This window comes from Vulpes lagopus, chromosome 8 (assembly GCF_018345385.1).
Source record: "Vulpes lagopus strain Blue_001 chromosome 8, ASM1834538v1, whole genome shotgun sequence".
NCBI lineage: Eukaryota > Metazoa > Chordata > Mammalia > Carnivora > Canidae > Vulpes > Vulpes lagopus.
The window spans coordinates 97,794,181-97,813,909 of record NC_054831.1 but is presented as its reverse complement, the minus strand read 5'-3'; the positions used below and the strand labels follow the sequence as shown (position 1 = coordinate 97,813,909).

Below are 19,729 nucleotides of genomic sequence, written 5' to 3'. Positions count from 1 at the left end.
CGAGAACTTTGAAATGTTTAATAATGCCTGTTCCACATAGCTTTGCATCCTCCAAGACCTGATCTGATTGCGAATTTTTAATCCAGAAATCTGGACTTTGAATCAGGACAGGTTTGCCAATTTGATTGGCAGCAATATTGCTCTTGTTTTGAATTTTCATGATGCAGGAAATTTGAATCCAAATTTTTCCCTCTCTGCATTAATATTGTGACATGGGGTATGGCTAGGTTATCCAAACTATGACTTAGAGTTTTTAATACTTCAGAGCAAGGCATCAGCAGTACCATCTTATGACTGGTTGTTATTTCAGAAGAAGTCTGCTAACTCGATGATACTAAGCAAGAGTGGATTGTGAATTACCAGAATGCACTAACTCCAGATGATGTTGTAACTTAGGCTTATGTACTTTTAATTGTCTCTGTTCACATATCACTGGCCAAGACAGTTCTGAGACATAACCTCCTTAAACAAACTTGGTGACTTGTGACTGTACCTTTCCTAGGACAAATTCTTGTTCCCTGCTCCCCTCCATCTGCCCCTTTGGTCCTGTCCTTACACGGTCAGTCATTATTGCCTTGGAAGTACAACTGTTTATTTCTTCTCAGCTCTCTGACCTGACTCTACAGATGCAACCAATGGTATTGTAGGCCCTCTTATGTTTCACTAAAAGAGAGAGAGAAAAAGAGAAAGAGACACACACAAAAGATGAAAACCCAAATCGCCTTACACTTTAAGTTCTAAGAAATCAAAACCTTTGAGAAAATAGTACTTTTGAGCTTGTATTTTGGAAACTGGAGTTAATGAAGCAGTCTTTTTTTCTGGAGAAATTTAATCTAACATATATTCTCCCCACTGTTTGCACACCCAGTACATGTAACATTTGCATTTTCTCTTAAAATCATAATAAGGAGAATCAAAACCCTATGATTAAGCATTTAACATAAAATTAAAAGGCCATGGCTATTCATTAGGAAAGTATTACATACCTAGAATTCAATCAGATCTCAAACAGATTTTTCTTTCTATACAAATTACCTTTCATAGATGATATTTCCACCTATCTTTTTCAGGCACAGTTTATAATATTTTATTCATACCATACAGCATTTTAGGGGTGGGATGACAAATTTTGGCGAGTTTACCATGGACCGGACTTTTACTTCCCTGCAGAAATTCCAACTATCTTCTGCTTGACTAACTTTCATTAGGCCAAATAGAGGGGGGTACATAGTAGGCATGACTACAATAAATTGGCCTGCCTCCATAAACCACCCAGTCTAGAAGGGAAGGCATAATTCCGAAACACAGTTTTATACATAGAAGAACTTTATATATGCTTAAAAACAAAACAAAACAAAAACCTATAATAATGTGACAGGAAAGATTGAATATTTGGAAAGAGAGTTCAATGTAGATCCTAACTTTCTGCTGTATTCCATGACCAAGCCCAGGTATGTTAAAATAAAAACTATAAAGAGGAAACAAAAGTTTACCTGTTCTCTGTCTGTGGAGGGATTGTCTGCATCTGAAAGCAAGAGAAAAGTATTACATGGTAAGAAAATGAATTCAAATAAATTTTAAAAGCCCAATTAAAAAAATAAATAAAATTAAGAGACAAAGAAGAAAAAAGGCAAAGCATTTGCCACAATAATGAAAAAGGTCCAAATGACTTATTAGATGAAGAGCTCATACCAATTGATATGCACACGAGACTGCACAAGTAAAGGGGCAAAATGGTAACAAATGACAAAAGAGGGAACTTGAGTCCAAAGGGACAAAGACAGTGAACTTCACACATGTGCGAATAAATACGAAGGAAAGCTATAGTAAGTTACCATCCAGTAGCAAAGCGTGTGGCAGAGACCATATTTGGTGATGGTGCTGGTAGAATGAGCTGGTCATGTCTACCCCACAGATGAGAGTGGCACTGATTGGGCCTCTCTGGACATCAGTTTTACCAAAAGCCCTAGAAATATTATGTTCTTTGTGTCCACAGTATATTGCTAGAGGAGAAAAAAATTACTAAACCATTTTTATAATATGATTCTGTTGCTTTTCCATGGAAAAAGGGGAAGGAAAGAAGGAAGGAAAAAAGGGAAGGAGGGAAGGAAGGAATTACTCTCTGCAGAGAGAGTGGTAATTTTGTTTTCTTCTTTTTGTTTTTTGCAGTAAGTCTGTATGTATTATAATAATATTCTCTTTAAAAAGAGAAAGAGGGGTACCTGGGTGGCTCAGTGGTTGAGAATCTGCCTTTGCCTCACGTCGTGATCCTGGGGTCCTGGGATCGAGTCCCACATCAGGTTCCCTGCAGGAAGCCTGCTTCTCCCTCTGCCTATGTCTCTGCCTTTCTGTGTCTCTCATGAATAAATAAATAAAATCTTTAAAAAAAATAAAAAGAAAGAAACTTGCAAAAAAAATGCTCATGCCCTTTGCCCCACTCACTCCCCATTTAGAAAATTATCCAAAGGAAATGGCAAAAATGTAGAAAAAGATTTATGTACAAATATGTGGTTAAAAATTAAGACAACATCAGGAGATTGTTTAAATAAATTCTCGAACATCCAAAAGATAGACTATTAGGCAGTTGTTATAAATTATGTCAGGATTTTCAATGACATGGTAAAATACAGTTCACAAATTTTAAGCAAACAGAATAAAACAAAACAGGGTATAAGCTGTATAAAAAAGAATGATCCCAACCTCAAAAAATGCAAAAAAGGACTAGGAAAAAAAATCCAAAATGTTAATAATAGTTATCCCTGGGTAGATTAATTATTAAGAATTTTTCCTTGTCTTTTGCCATGCTTTAAAAAATTATGTACTTCTGTATTGTGTACTTTTATATTATACACTGTTTTGTACATGTTCTTTTTGTATTATGTCCTTTTACAAGCAGGAAAAAAAATCTAGATCTTCCAACTCTCCAAATTAAGTTCTTTCCATTATATCAGTGTATAACAGTTTTCTTCAATAAAGAGATTTGCCTCAGACCAAAAATGATAAAGTATTTGAAAGGGGCCATAAAATCTGCACACCATTGGGAAAATAAAATTTCTCCCACTAAGCAGCAGGCATTACTGTCCTCTACCTACTTTGCCCAATGACACACCAGCTAGCTAACGTCCATTATTTAGAATGACATACTATACTGCTAAACACAGGCAGCCAATAATCCATACTCGGGGGGACATCATTTCTAGAAACACAACCTCCAGAAGGTCTGCTTTCCATTAATGACATGCTAACTCTCAGAAGCAAGGATCGGTGCTATTGCCACGTGCAGTACCTCGGATGGTTGCATTGCTGGGTGCACTGAATAATCACTAGATAAACATCTGAGCGCCAATTGCAAAAAGATACTCCTGTGGGTAGTAAAAAATGTTCTCTGTTTGCCAGTCGAGGCTTACCCCTGTGTTTTGGAGATACCTGAATTGGTTTGGCTCTTTTCCAATTACAATCTGTTCGTAATCACCCAGGGTCTGTAACATCAAGCAGTGTTATGAGGGAATTAATTCTTTCTATGTGACAGTTGTTAGTGTAATTCATGTCCTTGTTTTTAATTGCTGGATCAAATTACTTTGTAGATTATTTCATATTTCATCCCAAGAGAAAAGAATAGAAAAAATGTACAGTGCCTGTGGTGACTTATTTGTTTAGTCTACCCAGAAACAAAACAAAACAAAACCAGAATTAAAAAGATTGACTTTCTAAACAAAATGGCTCTTCTCTATCCTTAGAGTATATTTTGGATGACTTTAGATGGAAAGTTAGCCTGAATATATTCTTTCTGTTTAAACATTCTAGGAACTAAGTTTATTTTCATAACGGTTCTGCCAAAATAATGGCCATAAAGGTCACAAAGCAATATCTCCTAATAAATACCTTGAAAAGGATTTACAATTCAATGCTCTTTCGTTAAAAGAAGCACCTTGCAGATAAGAAATTAATGAGATTTAGAATAATTTATTAAGGAACACCTAATAGACTCTCGTGAGATTCAAATGTCAAGATGTTAAAAAAAAAAAAAAACACAAAAGAAACTTAGCAAATGCAAATTATATTTGGGGAAAAAGACAAAGCATATTTGAAAAATCTTATAAATGTTTGTTTTTGCAGCACTGAAATTTAATTCTTGTATTTGAATACTTACCCAGTAGACATTTCTTCCACTTTTGAGTCAAACCCATCAAATGCTTCTCACCCTAATGTTTGGAATCTCAGAAAGAAATTGCCTATTTCTTAGGTGTCTTATGAGTTGAGAGTTTACTTGTAGGCTGACAGGGAGGTGAAAGCCCAGATGAGACAAGCTCACATAACTAAAAAGCTATAGGGAAAAATTCATTGTTCTATTTATTTCCACTCTGTGATGAGCTGAGTGGAGAGCAAAATGTATTTATAACAATGGGACACTTGAAATGAACTGTTGCTGTAACTGTCCAAGGCCAGCCAACATTCATATTGCCTCGTAAATAGTCATCTTATAAAGTAGACCTGAGTGATAAACCAAAGAGGAATTATAGATCAGTGATCACTTAAAAGCAAGCGGCAGGGAAACTGATAAATACTGCCTGGGCTGCCTGGCAAATAAAAAACCCAGTTATCATTAGAGAGGGAGCGGCAACTTGCTGATTGCTGGGAAATTACGCCAATAGACAAATGAACAGACCCACTCACTTAGGGCAAAGGTACCTTGTAGTTCAGGTAACGAAGTACTGTCAGCACAGAAAGGTCCTTGAAATAGGAGCTGAACCTGCTATCCTGAAAACAGAAGACATACATACAGACGCAGTGTTAAAAAGCTGGCAGCCCTGAATCCGTTTTCTCAGCCAAAGTGTTGCATGTATTATCGTCACTGTCATCTATGAAAAGGGAAAACAGATATTTGTAAAAATAGTTGTCTTTTCCGCCCCTGGCACTATCAAATGATTACAAAGAATTTCTGTGGTCACTTTTGACTCTCCTTATAAATCCAGTACAGTCTAGTCTATTAGAAGAAACCAAGATGGTTATGTTGGTTCAAAGGCTGGTTGTAGAGTTCTCTATTTTAAATGTTTGTCTGCTTATATGTTGATCAAAAGACACAAGTAACCTGGCTAAGCTGATTGATGGTGTAGGTTTACTAGCTATACTTGAGCCACTGCAAAGCAAATTTCTGATGTAACTGGCTTAGATCCAGCCAAATAAGTCTCTTTAGGAAGACGAAGAGAAGGCATGGGGCAACAAGGGCTCCACTGGGGACAATGCCACGTCACCTTTGTGCTTCATACTGATTTCATTTTGACTAGAAAGAGAAAACCATTTGAGGACTTAACAGCTGCTCATTTGTTATAATAATTTACCCGTGTGCAGTGCATTAACATTTACAAGGTTAACTGACATACTCGGAACAGCTCTGTGAAGTGTTGTTATCTCCCTTACAAAAGGATGCTGAGGCCCAGAAAGATCTGGGACTCATCCACAGAATGAGAGACGGAATCTTATTTCCACCACCTACCATCTCAGATGCTCTGATTCTAACTTCCAAAGCTCTGCCCTCAATTTAGCTGTAGTTAAAACATTATTTCCCCCTAGGTTGATTCAAATAAAGACCTGTAGAAGAAAACTAAAAGCAGACATGCTATTTTTCTATTGCTGTTTTTATCATACATATTCATGGTTCAAATAAACAAAAGAATTAAATTAAGAATGATCAAATGGCAACAATACAAAGAGAAAACTTGCATACTCGACAAGCAATTATGAAGCCAGAACCAAAAGTATCCAAGAGGATGTTAATATTCCTAGATCATCACCTTATAAAATATAAAATCATTAGGATATGTAACAGGTGGCCAACATTATACTGATTTCAGTTTATCTTCATATACTTGCTCCAAAAGATTTTTTTAAAGTACAATATGATGAGTATTTCAAGATATTTACTATAAGATTTCACATAAAGATCGACTGTTGTATTGATGATCTTCTGCTGTATAACCAACCACCTAACACTTGTTAGTTTGTAACATCTATTTAATTTAGCTCACAATTTTATGAGTTGGCTAGGATAACTGGAATATCTGAAGTGGCTTTTTTGGGGAGGGTTAGCATACCTAGAGCTGGATGGTCTGGAATGACTGTGTCTCATTTTTTACAGATCGGTCTATGAGGGTCTCAGGTGGATAACTTGTTTTGGTTCCATGTAGTCTCTCATCCTTTGTTTGACCAGCACCGATTTCTTCTCCTGTTGGTTATAAATTTGCAAAATGTAAGGAAGAGAGAGGACAAGCCCTAATAGAGACATGCCTTTTAAGACTCCATTTGTCTTATGCTTGTTAGGGGACAGTGAGATTGGTTTGGTAACGGACATCATACTGAATGAAACCCGAAAGATGGGTAGGAGTTTGACACTGAAGGAGAGTTAAGAGTTCAGGGTGAATGAAGAGGGTGCTAGGTATGAAGCCCAGAGGAAAGAGAGCATCTTCAAAGAGAGTCTGGCCTGTTTCAGGAATTGAAAGACTTTGGCTCTGGCTGAAGCCTGAGGGAAGTGATAAGTTGCAAGAGGTCAACTAGAGAGGAAGGCAAAGGATAGATGACAGAACTGAGGCTATTCTAGGTACAATGAGAAATCATTAAAGGGATCTGACTAGGGATATAATAAAAACAGGCTAGTATCCTAGAAGAACCACTTAGCTGAAGATTTGATTAGAGGGGGCACAGCTATAGAAAAAGAGATTAGTTAGAAGGCTGTTGTAGTGACTTCGTGCCTTAAAATCTATTTTGTCACATATATTAGTTCAGCTATTCTAGCTCCTTTTTTCCCTTTTGTTATTGTTTTCATGGTCTATCTTTTTTGCATCTTTTTCCTTCCAACTATCTATATCTTTATATTTCTGAGGGATCTCAGAAAAACAGCATAAAATTGAGTTTTGTGGGTTTTTTTAATCAAGTGTAATATTTATTTTCTAATTAGAATATTTAATCCATTTACATTTAACTTAATGATATATTGGGTTTAAATTTACCATCTTAGTATTTTTCTCCCATCTGTTCTGTGGTTCTAATATTCTTCTTTATTGTCATATTTTTGATAAATCAAATAATTTTTAATCTAGTGCCCAAATATCTTGTTAACTAATATCTTGTTAACTATATACATTATATTCTATTATTCTTTTAATGGTTACCTAGAAACTACAGTATGCACCCTTGACTTATTAGAGTCCCTTTTAAATCAGTATTTTTCCAACAAACCAGAAAATTCCAACCAAACCGATCCTACAAAACTTCAGTTGTACACATATTTTTAACCACACTAGATTTTTAAAACTATTGTTCATTTTGTGTTCATCTAGTTTACCTATATTTTTACCTCTTCTGTTGCTCTTTATTCCTTCCTGTAGTGCTATGCTTCCATGTGGGATGATGAAGAATCCCTTGGGGATTTGTTTTATTTTATTTTTTTAAAGATTTTATTTATTCATTCATGAGAGAGACAGAGAGAGAGAGAGAGAGAGAGAGAGAGGCAGGCAGAGACACAGGCAGAGGGAGAAGCAGGCTCCATGCAGGGAGCCCAACATGGGACTCGATCCCAGGTCTCCAGGATCCCACCCTGGGCTGAAGGCGGCGCCAAACTGCTGAGCCACTGGGGCTGCCCCCGGAATTTGTTTTAGTATAGATTTGGTGACTATGATTCTATCAGTTGTAATGTTCCTGAATATGCCTTTATTTGGCCTTAATTTTTCAAGGAGACTTTTATTGGGTATAGAATTTTAGGTTGCTTGTTGTTTTAACAACTTAAAGATGCACTTTCTGCTAGAGATACCATCCAAGGCAGAAAGAGGGGAAGAAACATCCAGATTTCTCATATTGTTCGACTCTTCTGTTTCCTTCAGTGCCTCCTATTACCTGAACCCAGCTAGACACCAGCAGGCATAAGAGCCCTGGAAACACAGCCTGATGCCTCTGTCCTCTTGATGGACCTCAGAACACAGGGAAGGCTAGGAATGGGTCAGAAGGCAAGCAAGCCAGAGGCTTGCATAGTAGCTAACATTTATGAAGTGTTACCTTTGTACCTTGCACCATGCCAATCATATTACACGGTGTATCCATGAGGATAGACTAGGTTATGCTGCAGTTTAAATAAACAAAAATCCCACAGCTTAATGAACACAAAAGTTTATATCTCAGCTATGGTATATGCTTCAAAGAGACTGGTGGCAGGCTCTGCTCTATACAGAAGGACCCATACTGATGATAGCTCTTTAATCTTGTTGCTATACTAACTGGAATATGCCACCTTTGGTTGTCACCTAGGAGGGAAAGACCCTGGAAAATTGTTCCTGGCCTCTTCACTTCTCTTCTCTTAGAACTTATTCAACAATACTAGCCACATGGCCCCAGCTAATGATATGGATGCTAGGAAGTGTTGAGAAGCACATAGGGTATTTGGTGAGTGTTACTGTCTTTCCTATGCACTTTCTCATTTTAATACCCGGCTAACAAAGTCTGAGGCCTCACTGCACAGGTCACTGGAATTTCATTTTTCTACTAGGTTCTCCCTGCCAAGTACTTTCTGGAAATTCCTCAGTCATTTTCACATTACACCAATTCCTCCTGGAAGTCAGTTGTCACCTCTACCAGCCATCTTTCCTCTAGAAGCTAGACCCCAGGAGATAAATCAGCTCTTGCAACTTATATCTGACTTTTTTGAACTACATCAGCTCTCTGCATTCTACTGTTTTATCCCAGGATGGACACACATAGCTCTTTTAATTATACAGAGCACACACAAACCAGGCAGCAATATTTAACAAAATTCTACACACAGCTTAGGGATACTAAAAGGTAGCTATAATACAGAAGAGGGAAACTAAGATATTAGCTAACTTCTACTTCAAGATCTTGTGCTTTAATAAGTGGTTATCTTCCGGCTAAGTCACTCTTCTTAGACTCCTCAGACTGCTATAACATTTACAGCGGTCAGACCACAATGGCAGTTCTGTCTTATGGCCCTCCTACTCAAGAGGACAGATTTGCTCTTGGCATTCAAGAGAAAAGAAATACTTCTCTACCTCAGCTTTATAGCTATTTTCTTCAGGGGAAAAGCCAACTCTTAGACCACAGTGTGTGGTCTGGTCCTAAGAGCTCAGACAGGGCAATCACAAAATGTGATGTTCAGTTTCCCAAAATCTAGATTATACCACCTGAAATAACATCACAAAAGGGTTTTCACTCCAGAGTAGACTTTGGCACTTTCCATCTGGTTCCTCTGAGGTCCCTGCCCCCCCCTCCAGATTAAGCTAAAGATATGCTTCTCCATTTATCCTGTCATCATCTGGTTTCTACTCTGCATCTCCAATGAGTAACTTTAAGATGGAACCGATGTATGTGTGTGAGCATATACACATACATACACCCAAGAACAAAGAATAATGTGCTGACAATTAAGTTTTTAAAAATCAAATTACAAAAAAAATCTTTTCAAGTGCACAATCCTCCTAAAATTCTATTAATTTGCATTTAGAAATAAAATGTGCCATGTGTCAATTTGAAGCATTTACAATCAGATTAATGGGTGACAGTCTTCTTCAAAAAGGATGTGCACACGTTTGCCTTATTTTTGGATCAGAAAAACATCCTTTCTAATTTTTTTCCTAAAACAAGAAAGTCTTTACCAAAGATAAATTGATATCTTTACTGGTAGAGATAGAAAATTGCTAGTAACATTTAAAGGACACCTTACTAGTTTTAAAATAAAAGTCTGTCCCACTAGATAGTTTGCTGCATTTGGGGCTGGTGTCTAGAAGAATCTGCGATGGAGATATATTTGGTGGTTGCATGATAGGAAATTTCATGGTTGCAAACAGTTGTTTGTGTCTATAGTTGCAGGTATAAAGAACAACAAAAAAAATTTAAATTTTTGGTCATGCAACTTAAAAGTCTAGAGCATCAAAGTCCAATACAAATATGAGCCAAACATGTAATTTTCTAGTAGACACATAAAATAAGTAAAAACAAAAAAAACAACCCCCCCCAAAACCAGGCTAAATTGATTTTAATAATATAATTCACCAGCTCGATACATCCAAGATGTATTAGAGTGTATTTAATATGTTTATATTGTATATAAATGTAATATATACTAAAAATATATAAAGCGTTTAGTAGGTGCAAGTGGCTAGTGGCTACCAGGTTGAAGTGTGTAGGTCTAGAGGTGTGGCTGAACACAGAGATTCAAATGAGGTGACAGGATCCATTTTTCTGTACAGTTTCTCTACTCTGCTTCTCTTTTGGCCTCATTTTCAAAATGCTTCCTCCTCAAGGTGGCAAAATGGCTGTCACACCTCCAACCTATATCTTTTCAGGCTCAAGCCCCATATTATAAGGGAAGCTTCTCTTTCAACAGTGGGAACAAAAGCCCTGAGCCAGATGGCCCTGTATTCATACGTGCAGCAATTCCTGGAGCCAGGAGAGAAGAATGAAGGTCCTAATCACATGGCCACCCAAATCCAGTCCCATTCCAGCCACGTATGCAAAGAATAAGGGAAGGTCCTGAGAGCAAAAACAAGTGCTATCACTAAAGCAGCTCCTGCTGGACAGCAAATACTGAAACAGAAGCACAAGGAAAAAAACAGAGGTTTTCTTCTAGAAATCAGCAGAGGGCAGATGGCAGCTGAAGCCCAGGAACTGGGAAAATGTTTCAGGACTACATTGAGCCCTGACAGCTTCCATACCTGAGAGCTGACAGAGGTAGAGAGACTGAGGAGGGGACAAAGAAGAGCTCTGATTCTGACAGGGAAACAGGGGAGGCGGCTAACCCCCAGAAGCCAAAAGTGAGAAGAGTTCTAAGAAGTGAGTGGTGTTTAAGGCTGCCAAAACTCAAGCAACAGAAACACCAGCAAGTGTTCAATCACTTGAATGAAACGGGCCTTACTGACCTTGGCAAGAGCAGTTTTGGTGGAGCAAGGGGGCGAAGGTCAATCCCAGTAGGTGGAGGGTAGGTTCAGCTGGACGCGAAGTAATGCTGTCAAAGCACGAGAACTCGTTCCAGGAGTTTCGGTGCCAATAGGAAGAGAAACTGAAGTTGGTAGCTGGAAGAGATCATCACATTGAAAAAGGGTTTCTTAAATGTACCGGGTATGATTTATTGAAGCACAAATATTTACAGGAGGCTGAAATAATATGCAGTCTAGTATTACTGGGTTTGAATTCTGGCTCAATGACTGGCCACTAGACCACCTTTAGCCAGTCCTTCAGCTTCCCTTAGTTTTCTCATTTGTAAAACGGAAGTAACTGTGCTGTTTTCATAGGTACATGGAAGTACTGAATGAAATAGCGAATATGCAAAGTACTCCACAACTGCAATTATTATTGTCCCTCTTCAGCAGGCATTGGTGAATGTGCCATACTGTTTCTCATTACGGTGCTTGTGTATGTTTTGTTTTAGATGTTTTTCCTTTCTGCCATGAGCCTGGTGAACTCCTGCTCACCTTGCAAGATCCACACAAGGCTTGTCTGTCCTCCTTCTCACAGCCGCCCTCTTCACAGATGAAGTGGGGCTTTGCAACCCCGGGCCTCTACTGCATCTGCTCCGGAGCACTGCCCCATATGGCCTATCTCTGATGTCCATCCATGCCAGGCCCCACCTGAAGGGATACTTTCTTCTACTGAAGTGGATGTCTTGTCCCAGGCATCCCAGACAGGTAACAAGTCTTCCCTGTCTGTAATTCTAGAAATTCAGTCTTCACAAAACAAGGACCTTCCCTCTGGAACTATTCAGACTTCTTCATCATTTGCATTTCTCCTTCTAGCTTTTTGCGTTCCTGTTGGTGACAGCATAATTCTGTGTAACACAGAAAAGCTGGAGGTACAATTCTCCATGTGTTGCCTTCAGATGACAAATGTATTCTGCTGATGCCTTGGGCAAAATGCCTCCTCCAAAATGCCATTGTCTGAGAATGCTTCCTCCCACAAAACTCGAGCTGTGGTTGCAGGGTGAGGGATTTTATGGACAGAAAGCAAAGTGGTGTTTCTCTCTTCCAGATCACTCAGAAGTTCAGCCCTCAATGGCTGCTTTCTGCAGTCCACTGTGTCATGTGGCTCCTGGGGTCTGTTTGTACCTTCCACCGTCCTTGGGCTTCTGCAGCTGGAGTTAGATCTGCCTTCTGCCTCCTGAGCAGCTTTTGTTCCTTATCGCCTTCCTGCCATCTTGATTGTGACAACAGCGAGTGGCCGGCACCCAGAGGAGGGGTAACAGGCACCAGGAGATTCTAACTCTGTATTCTGTGTAAGTCTCTGTGTCAGCCTTCTTTGAATACCTTCTGCCTTTTTAATTCATTTAAGCTACGAGAATATACACCTGCTATGTTTATACACTCTGACTTCCTCTGCACATCCCTCCCCACTTGGGGCAAAACTCAGTGTGAATGGTTTTTTTGCATTTTCATCCCCCAGAAGCTGGAGTGCAGCCCTGTGGATGGGACAGAGGGTTAAATCCTGGGGATTAGCCATCCTCACCTTTCAAATGCCTGCAGCTAGAGTGACTTGCTTGATAGCTGTAGGTTACAGAAAAGAGGTTCAATAGAGAATGGGTTTCAGGTATTACCATTTTGTTGATTATTTCAAAGTACTGCTGTTGAGATATAATTGCTTAGAAACTGTTAAGAGATAGGGATCAATGGCTACAAAGATAGAAAAATTTTGGACACATCAAATTGGCTATATTTCTGAGACTAAATATTTTGCTGTTTAGATGCGTTTATGTCCCGGTGGGGATTTCTTTATATTCTAGAAAGCCGGAAGATTAAGAAAGACTCCTTGTTGCTGATGAGGCAGAGTCTAGAATGCCTGGCACAGTATCTGGAACATAGCAGAGGCCCTGTGAGTGTTTATTAGGAGACCTAATGCTCCATTTGGCCTCCTCACCTCAAGGCCTGCTCCTCTGTGCTCTGTCCTTGTCAACAGACTCTCCTAGCCACCGAGGTAAGCCAGAGCAGACTGACGGATTTCACCCAAAGTTGTTAATCCGTTAACAATTGGCTGTAAAAGTATGCTTATGAAAACAAAATGGGAAAACGAAAAACCAGATTTGCAGTTGCAGTGTAAAAATATAATTGCCATGCGTTAGCAGAAAGAAGGGCCCCTTGCAGATTGCAAATGTTATTTTAATACACAAGGAAAATGTACTGGATTTAATGAATTTGCTTTAGCCATCAGCAAAACGGAATTTTGGATTTAGAGCCCCAGACCTGATTTTTTTGGTTCCTGCTGCTGTTCATTTTTTCCCCATTTGATCATTTGGGAAAAAAAAAAAAAGACGGGGAGTGGGGGGCCTCCTGACCAGGCAGTTCTACCACTTAGCAGGTACCGGACCATGGGTGATTCACTTAGCTGAGTCTTGATTTCGTCATTTGTAAAATGGGTGTAAAAATCTATATTTGTTGGATGACTGGAGGAGATGATGTATATAAAACATCAAGCAGAGTGCCTGGAACACAGAAGAGTAGTCAGAAATAGCAGAATGTGCTGTCATGGCTGCTGATACTGCTCGATATTGGGGTGGGCTTACACCCCCTCTATCAGTCCCAAGTCCAGAGAACAGAAGCAATATTGGGGGGGGGGGGAGAAAAGGAGAGGGAGGGAGGGAGAAGAAGAGGGAGAGAGGGGGAGGGAGAGAGAGAGAGAGAGAGAGAGAGAGAGAGAGATTGATTGATTTATAAGGAATTGGCTCACATAATCATGGAGGATAGAAAGTCCAAAATCCGCAGGGTGGGCTGGCAGGCTACAGGCCCAGCAGAGAGAGCACACACTGCAGCCTGAGTCCAAAGGCTGTCTGCTGCAGAATTCTCTCTGGCTCAGGGGATGTCAGGCTTTCAGCTGATTGGATGAGGCCTACCCACATTATGGAGGGCAATCTGCTTTACTCAAAGTCCACTGATTTAAATGTTCATCTCATCCAAAACACCCTCACATAAACATACAGACTGATGTTTGAGTACACATCTAGGCACCGTGGCCAGCCAAGCTGACATATAAAATTAGCCATCCCATCGTCATTTCTTTCTGAGCCAACACAATGTAAGATGACAACAGCTTCCTGATGGGTCTCTCTGCTTCTACTCTTGTTTCCTTCCAGGACATTTATAAACAGTAGCAAGAAACAAAACTCCATTTCTTTTCTCTCATGCTTAAATCCAATGACCTCCCATTGCACTTAGAATAAACGCCAGTTTCTTATCAGTGCATAGAAGGCATTGCATGACCTGGCCTCCTCTGACTTCACTTTACTAGAACCATCTGTCTCACTTCTGCCCTGTGTTACATAAGGTAATGCCAGCTGGTATAACTGATAACACCTGGAATCGCAGTGGCTCCACATAACAGAGATTTACATCTTACTCACTGCTGTAGACAGCTTCTGAGGTAGCTCAGAAGATCCCTGCCTTCCAGTGTTCATTGCAGTGAAGCTCTGACCAACTGCTAGAGGCTGGAAGTAGGGGCCCAACTGAACCAATGTGCCCTCTATGAGGCAAACAGAAGAATTTGGAATTTTACTCCTGGGTTGGGGGAAAGAAGAGGAGTAAAGCAAGCAAAAGGAAAGGGAAAGATCAGTTAGCCAGTAAGGCATCAGGAAGCTAAATATTTCTGGGAATCACACAGAACATGAGAAAGCCTCAAAGCCAGAACTAACATAGATGGGAAGTTGTTGGCTGTGCGAATTGCAAGGTGCTCCATAAATCCCCACGACCTAGATAGTTTTAGCAGGATCTACCATATTCACATGTACTTTATGTGAGTCAAGCATGTGTGGGCGCGTGTGCACACATGCACAGTGTCATCCAAAATGGAAAAGGGGCTGCCTTTTGCCTGTACACTGACCCACTGCAGAATGCAGACAGCATTGGGAGTACAGAAATGGGAGTCCAAAAGCAGAAGTCATCTTGAGAATGTAAAACCCTGAGAATTCACCAAGATCTCTGTAAGAATTTCAGACATCCCATGGGACGGGGAAAGGTTTGTTTTCCCCATCGAGTTTTAACTGGTTTCAAGGTTGCCAGCTGGCCTGTTTCTCAAGAACCTTCTGCCTTCCTATTGTTGTAGTCTTCACCATCAACACGCTGATGCCCAACTGGGGAGGATGCTACCAGCCCCGCATGAATATAGGTAAGATCACATATCTAGTTTTGGCCAGCAGAACATGCATGGAAGTGATATATTACACAGCAGGCTTGGCATATGGAAATCCTCCTTGCCTTCTTCCACTTTGCTCTTCTTCATTTACCAGCCAGGTATTAAAGTCTGTGGTGACCTCAGAAGCCATACATCGAAGATGGCAGTCTCTGTGATCTCAGGCCCCTGGGTGTCTATATGTTTCAGAGAATTTCTATGTTTCAGAGAATTTCGGGTGCAGGTGGGAAAATGCCTTCATGAAAAATAAGAAAAGCAAATGCTAACTCAGAACCATGATCCTTCCCTATACATGCCTTATGGACTTATGGGAGATAGACAGGGGACACAGACATGTAAAAAAACAAAACAAAACAAAACAAAACACAAGTTAAGCTCTTTGCAATTGGTGCCAAAAGAGCCTTTGGAACCAGAGGGGCTCACTCAGTCTTATCCCCAAATGGAGTGGCTTGTTGAAGCCACATTTCCAGGGGTCTGTTAAAAACTACTTAGTAGGTGAGAACTTCTTTGTGCATGGAGTTTAAATCCTCTTAGGTCTGGGAGGATGTTTGAGTCTCCCCCAGCAACCTTTACAGTGAGCAATAAGGAAATAAAGGGCTTCTCTCCATGTGTCACTCAGAATAAAGTTCTTGCATAACTTTGGAGTGGGGAAAGGGTGGGGGAGTTGCTAGGAACTGTCGTTTTCCCTTACACAGAGGGCTTGGGAGCCTTCACAGGGGTAGCAAAGTGAGCAGGGTTTGCATGGACAGGGAAATGCCACGCTGTTTCAGGATGGAGTAAGAGTGGAGGCCATGGTAGCTTCTTCAGTACAGAAGCACTGGCTTCTTGTGGATTGCTGGTGCCATACAAGGTAGGTGACACATGTGTGACTTCCTGAGTGTGGAGGGACCCGAGAGGCCTTGTCCTGTCCACACAAAGTCTCTGCCTCTGGAGAATGGAGCCTATTTAATTTTTGTCTCGGACTCTACACCTTGTGGAGAGATCTATGCTATATCCTCTCCTTGTTAAATAAGACCTTGGAGGAAGCTTCACAGAATCCTGGTTCGAGAACATCTTTTTGGAAGCTGGAATTGTGATTTAAAGTTAAAGAAAAGAAACGGTGCTTCCCCCAACTTCAGTTCTAGGAAAGCATCTGTCTTCATCAGCTTCATGTAGACTAACGCTTTGAGCTTAGGAAAGACAGATGTGTCCTGGCGGCCTTTACACGCTCACAGGACGAAGGCAGCAGTGCATCATACCTGGCTTGTGAACAGACAATCGCAGCTTCCGTTTCACAAATACATCCATTCACTGGGAGGATTCTTTCCCCCTCTGGCCAAGGGAGGAAAATGCCCATTACAGTGTATTTTCCCTGTCCCCAGGCTTTAATATATCTCGGAGCAGCTCTCCTCAGCATTCCACATTATAAAATCAATCTCTATTTAAGTAAGAGGATATTTATTTCTTAATTTTTTAATAATGTATTTTGTGATTTGTTATAGCTTCAGTGTTGTATTATTTATTTATTGTGCCTATAGGGTGCACTGCCACTTGGTAATAGAGGAGCTATCGAAACTTGAGACCTAAGCAGAAATGAGTTCAATAATATCGCTACACTCTAGGACTTTATCCAAAATTAACAGAAGAACAAAAGTGCAAGGCAATGATAACCCATCTGACAGCATTTGGGGAGCGTTTGTGAGAGCAGTCAGGATGGGAGATTTTAAAAACAATGGCAGGCAAGGGGGAAGTGACAAATGGAGGGACTGTTTTACAATTCAGAAGCATTTCATAAACCGGATTTACTAGGTTCTTGTGTGTGTGTGTATTTGATGTTTTACTAAAAAAAAAAAAAAAAAAAAAAAAAGAAAGAAAGAAAAAAGAAAAGAAAAGGTGTCTAAGGATTTGATGGAACTTATATGTTCCCTCCCAGTCCTCCTGCAAGCCACACAGGCAAGGGCAGTGATGACTGTAGCTCACCTGGATTCCAAGGCCTGCTAACAATTTGCTGAGAACTGTGTGTGTGGGGGGGGGCGGGGGGCGGGGATGGGGGGGGTTCAAACGGAAGACCGGGAACGGTTTTGTCTATTCTCATCATTTGTTACGCAGCATAAATGTGCTTCTTATACTTGTCTTTTGTCTCCCAAAGTTAAAGTAGTAGGAAGTGACCTGTCACAGCTAAAAATTTTCTAACAGGTATACAAAAACCAGGGGCTTTCGGATTAAAAAAAAAAAAAATCGACATTAAATTGGCAGGTTTAACTCAAAAGATTTCTACCCCTGTAAGACCATTACTGATGTCCCGCTACTAAGGAATACGATACTAATTGGGACCAATACCCCCAAACCGTTTGGAATTCTTTACCCCCTCTTATTAATCCTGATGTGCATTTCAGGAAAATTATACCATGTTGATGACACCACTTGACATGAAGCAATAAATAAAGGCAGTGAAGGACACTTGCCCTTGGTGGGGAGATGCCATTTTTAGTCAGGCCGTCAGCCAGTCTGTCAACAACATTTATTGAGTGCCTAATGAGAGAAGGTGCCATGAGACAGAGAGGAGACGTGGGCTCTGGCCTTGAGGGGCAGCCGGGACAATGACACAGTCGGAGGGAAGAGACAAGGCCTAGGAACGCCGTGGCAGCAGCCTCTCAGCCTCTCAGGGAAACCGGGAGGAGGCGCGCGTCACGCAGGCCGAGCGCCTCCCGCCCCGCAGCCCACGCAAAGCGCCTTTTTATCAGGAAGCTTCTCGGACTCTCAGACAACGCCGCGAGGCCGGTGGTCTTACCTGTTCCCAGCCTCGTTTCCCCAACTGCAAAGCCAACTCAGGCCAGGCGCCAAGGAGGGGGCCGAGGCGGCGTCTGCGCAGCTTCAGTCAGCCACGCTCGCAGGAGTCGGAGGGCTCCGGAAGGGCCCAAGACGGTGCCGGAAGTGCCCAAGACGGCGCCGGAAGTGCCGAGGCGGGCGCGTGGGAAGAGGAGTGCTTCAGCAGCAGCGGCGGCGGCGGCTGCGACAGACTCGTCAGCCCGCCCGGGCCCGGCGCGGCGCCATTAGGCTTCAAACGAGGGCAGAGCTCTGAAGTTGCTGTTTTAGGGTCTGGCTGAGGAGATGACAAAGGACTCGCGATGTGCACGTTCGGCTCCAGCGCAGGTTCAGTTCTGTCGCGTTTGTGTGATTTACGCCGGTGGCAGCAAGTAGATGGCTGGATGCCTGCGCGACCTGGTGATGCTCGGCGGCAGAGCGGGGCAGAGCCTGCCGACTCTCCCTTCTGTCTCCTCCAAGGTACAGCGTAGGGCTGCGCCGCGTCGCCCACTGCCGGGCGGGCGTCCCGAAGACGGACCCCACAAAGGGAGGTGGAGTGAGCTCGCTCCCCGCTGCCCTGCCTGCCCCCGCGCCCGAGCCGGCTGTTCGCTGCTCTCACCAAACCCGCGTTTGTGCCCGGTGGAGATCACAGCTCGGAGGGAGATGGTTGACCTGTGCGGGCAGAGGAGAGCCCTGAGGACTTCGGTGGGAGCCTCACGAGGCCACGGAGACTGGGTGAAATAAAGACCTCCGCCCTCGTCAGGAGGCGAGTTGTTCCACCTTGACGTGCCCCTCGCTCTCGTCCTCATTGGAGTGCCCGATTTGGAGGAGGTGACGCTGCGGCCTTCAGACAGACGCGGCCGTAGCAAGCGGAGTCGCAGCTCCCATGCCCGCGAGACGAGGCCGTCAAACGATGCGTATAACATATTTGTGTGCGGGGAGCCGTGACTGTGGGATGCACTTATTCTTTAATTCTAAATAAATTCCTTCCACCTTCCATAGGCTCAAATTTCAGTATGAGGAGGCCATTCATTCATTGAACAAACAGTGTCGTGGATCACTTACCTTGGATCAAACTGCAAACACCAGGTATGGGGAGTTTGGGAAAGACTGCCCCCGCCCTCGTGCGCAGAGCTCACCTAGGGCAGGCGTGGGTATAAGGAAGAGCATGGACTATGAAGCCATACCACCTATGGTTGATGTGAGTATGAGATACCCCGGCTGTCCAGAGAGGCCGAGTTTCATGGTAAACACATGGACTGTGGCTTGAGGATGCTGTAAAACCAAGCGAATGCCCCAGGCTTGGAGACCCCTGGAAAGTCTTTTTTTTTTTTTTTTTTAAGATTTTATTTATTTATTCATGAGAGTCACAGAGAGAGAGCGAGGCAGAGACACAGGCAGAGGGAGAAGCAGGCTTCATGCAGGGAGCCCAACGTGGGACTCAATCCCGGGTCTCCAGGATCACGCCCTGGGCTGAAGGCGGTGTTAAATCACTGGGCCACCAGGGCTGCCCATCCCCCTAGAAAGCCTTATTCCAGTGCGCAAGTTTAAGTTCTCATGCCCTGGAAGGTAGAGACTTAGCTGCTCAGGAGTTGCTGCAGATGAATGAGTGGAAATGGGAGGAGATTGGCTCAGAGGTGCAGGGGTTGAAATTGCTCAGAAGCTGAACATTCCGTTTCCTCCAGTCCCACTGCAGGTCTTCCCAGCTGTAAGTAAAGAGATCTTCCCAGTTGCACAGGGTGGCCTAATCAAGGTGTCGGTCTGACTGAACCTGTCC

At 42.1% G+C, this 19,729-nt stretch overlaps 2 long non-coding RNA genes across 5 annotated transcripts in view; one reads left to right on the top strand and one right to left on the bottom strand.

The window, feature by feature from the left end:
- The window catches only part of LOC121497159, a 312,796-nt gene that overhangs the window by 143,914 nt on the left and 149,153 nt on the right, over window positions 1–19,729 (bottom strand). For all 4 annotated transcript variants that reach the window (XR_005989418.1, XR_005989415.1, XR_005989416.1 and 1 more), the window contains 4 exons: window positions 10,920–11,072; window positions 6,093–6,223; window positions 4,690–4,758; window positions 1,494–1,525 (listed from right to left, as the gene is read on the bottom strand). This is a non-coding gene — a long non-coding RNA (uncharacterized LOC121497159). The remainder of the gene's footprint in view (window positions 1–1,493; window positions 1,526–4,689; window positions 4,759–6,092; window positions 6,224–10,919; window positions 11,073–19,729) is intronic.
- Window positions 12,940–17,582, top strand: LOC121497161. The gene is made up of 3 exons (XR_005989420.1): window positions 12,940–12,963; window positions 15,082–15,144; window positions 17,544–17,582. It is a non-coding gene; the product is annotated as an uncharacterized LOC121497161 (long non-coding RNA).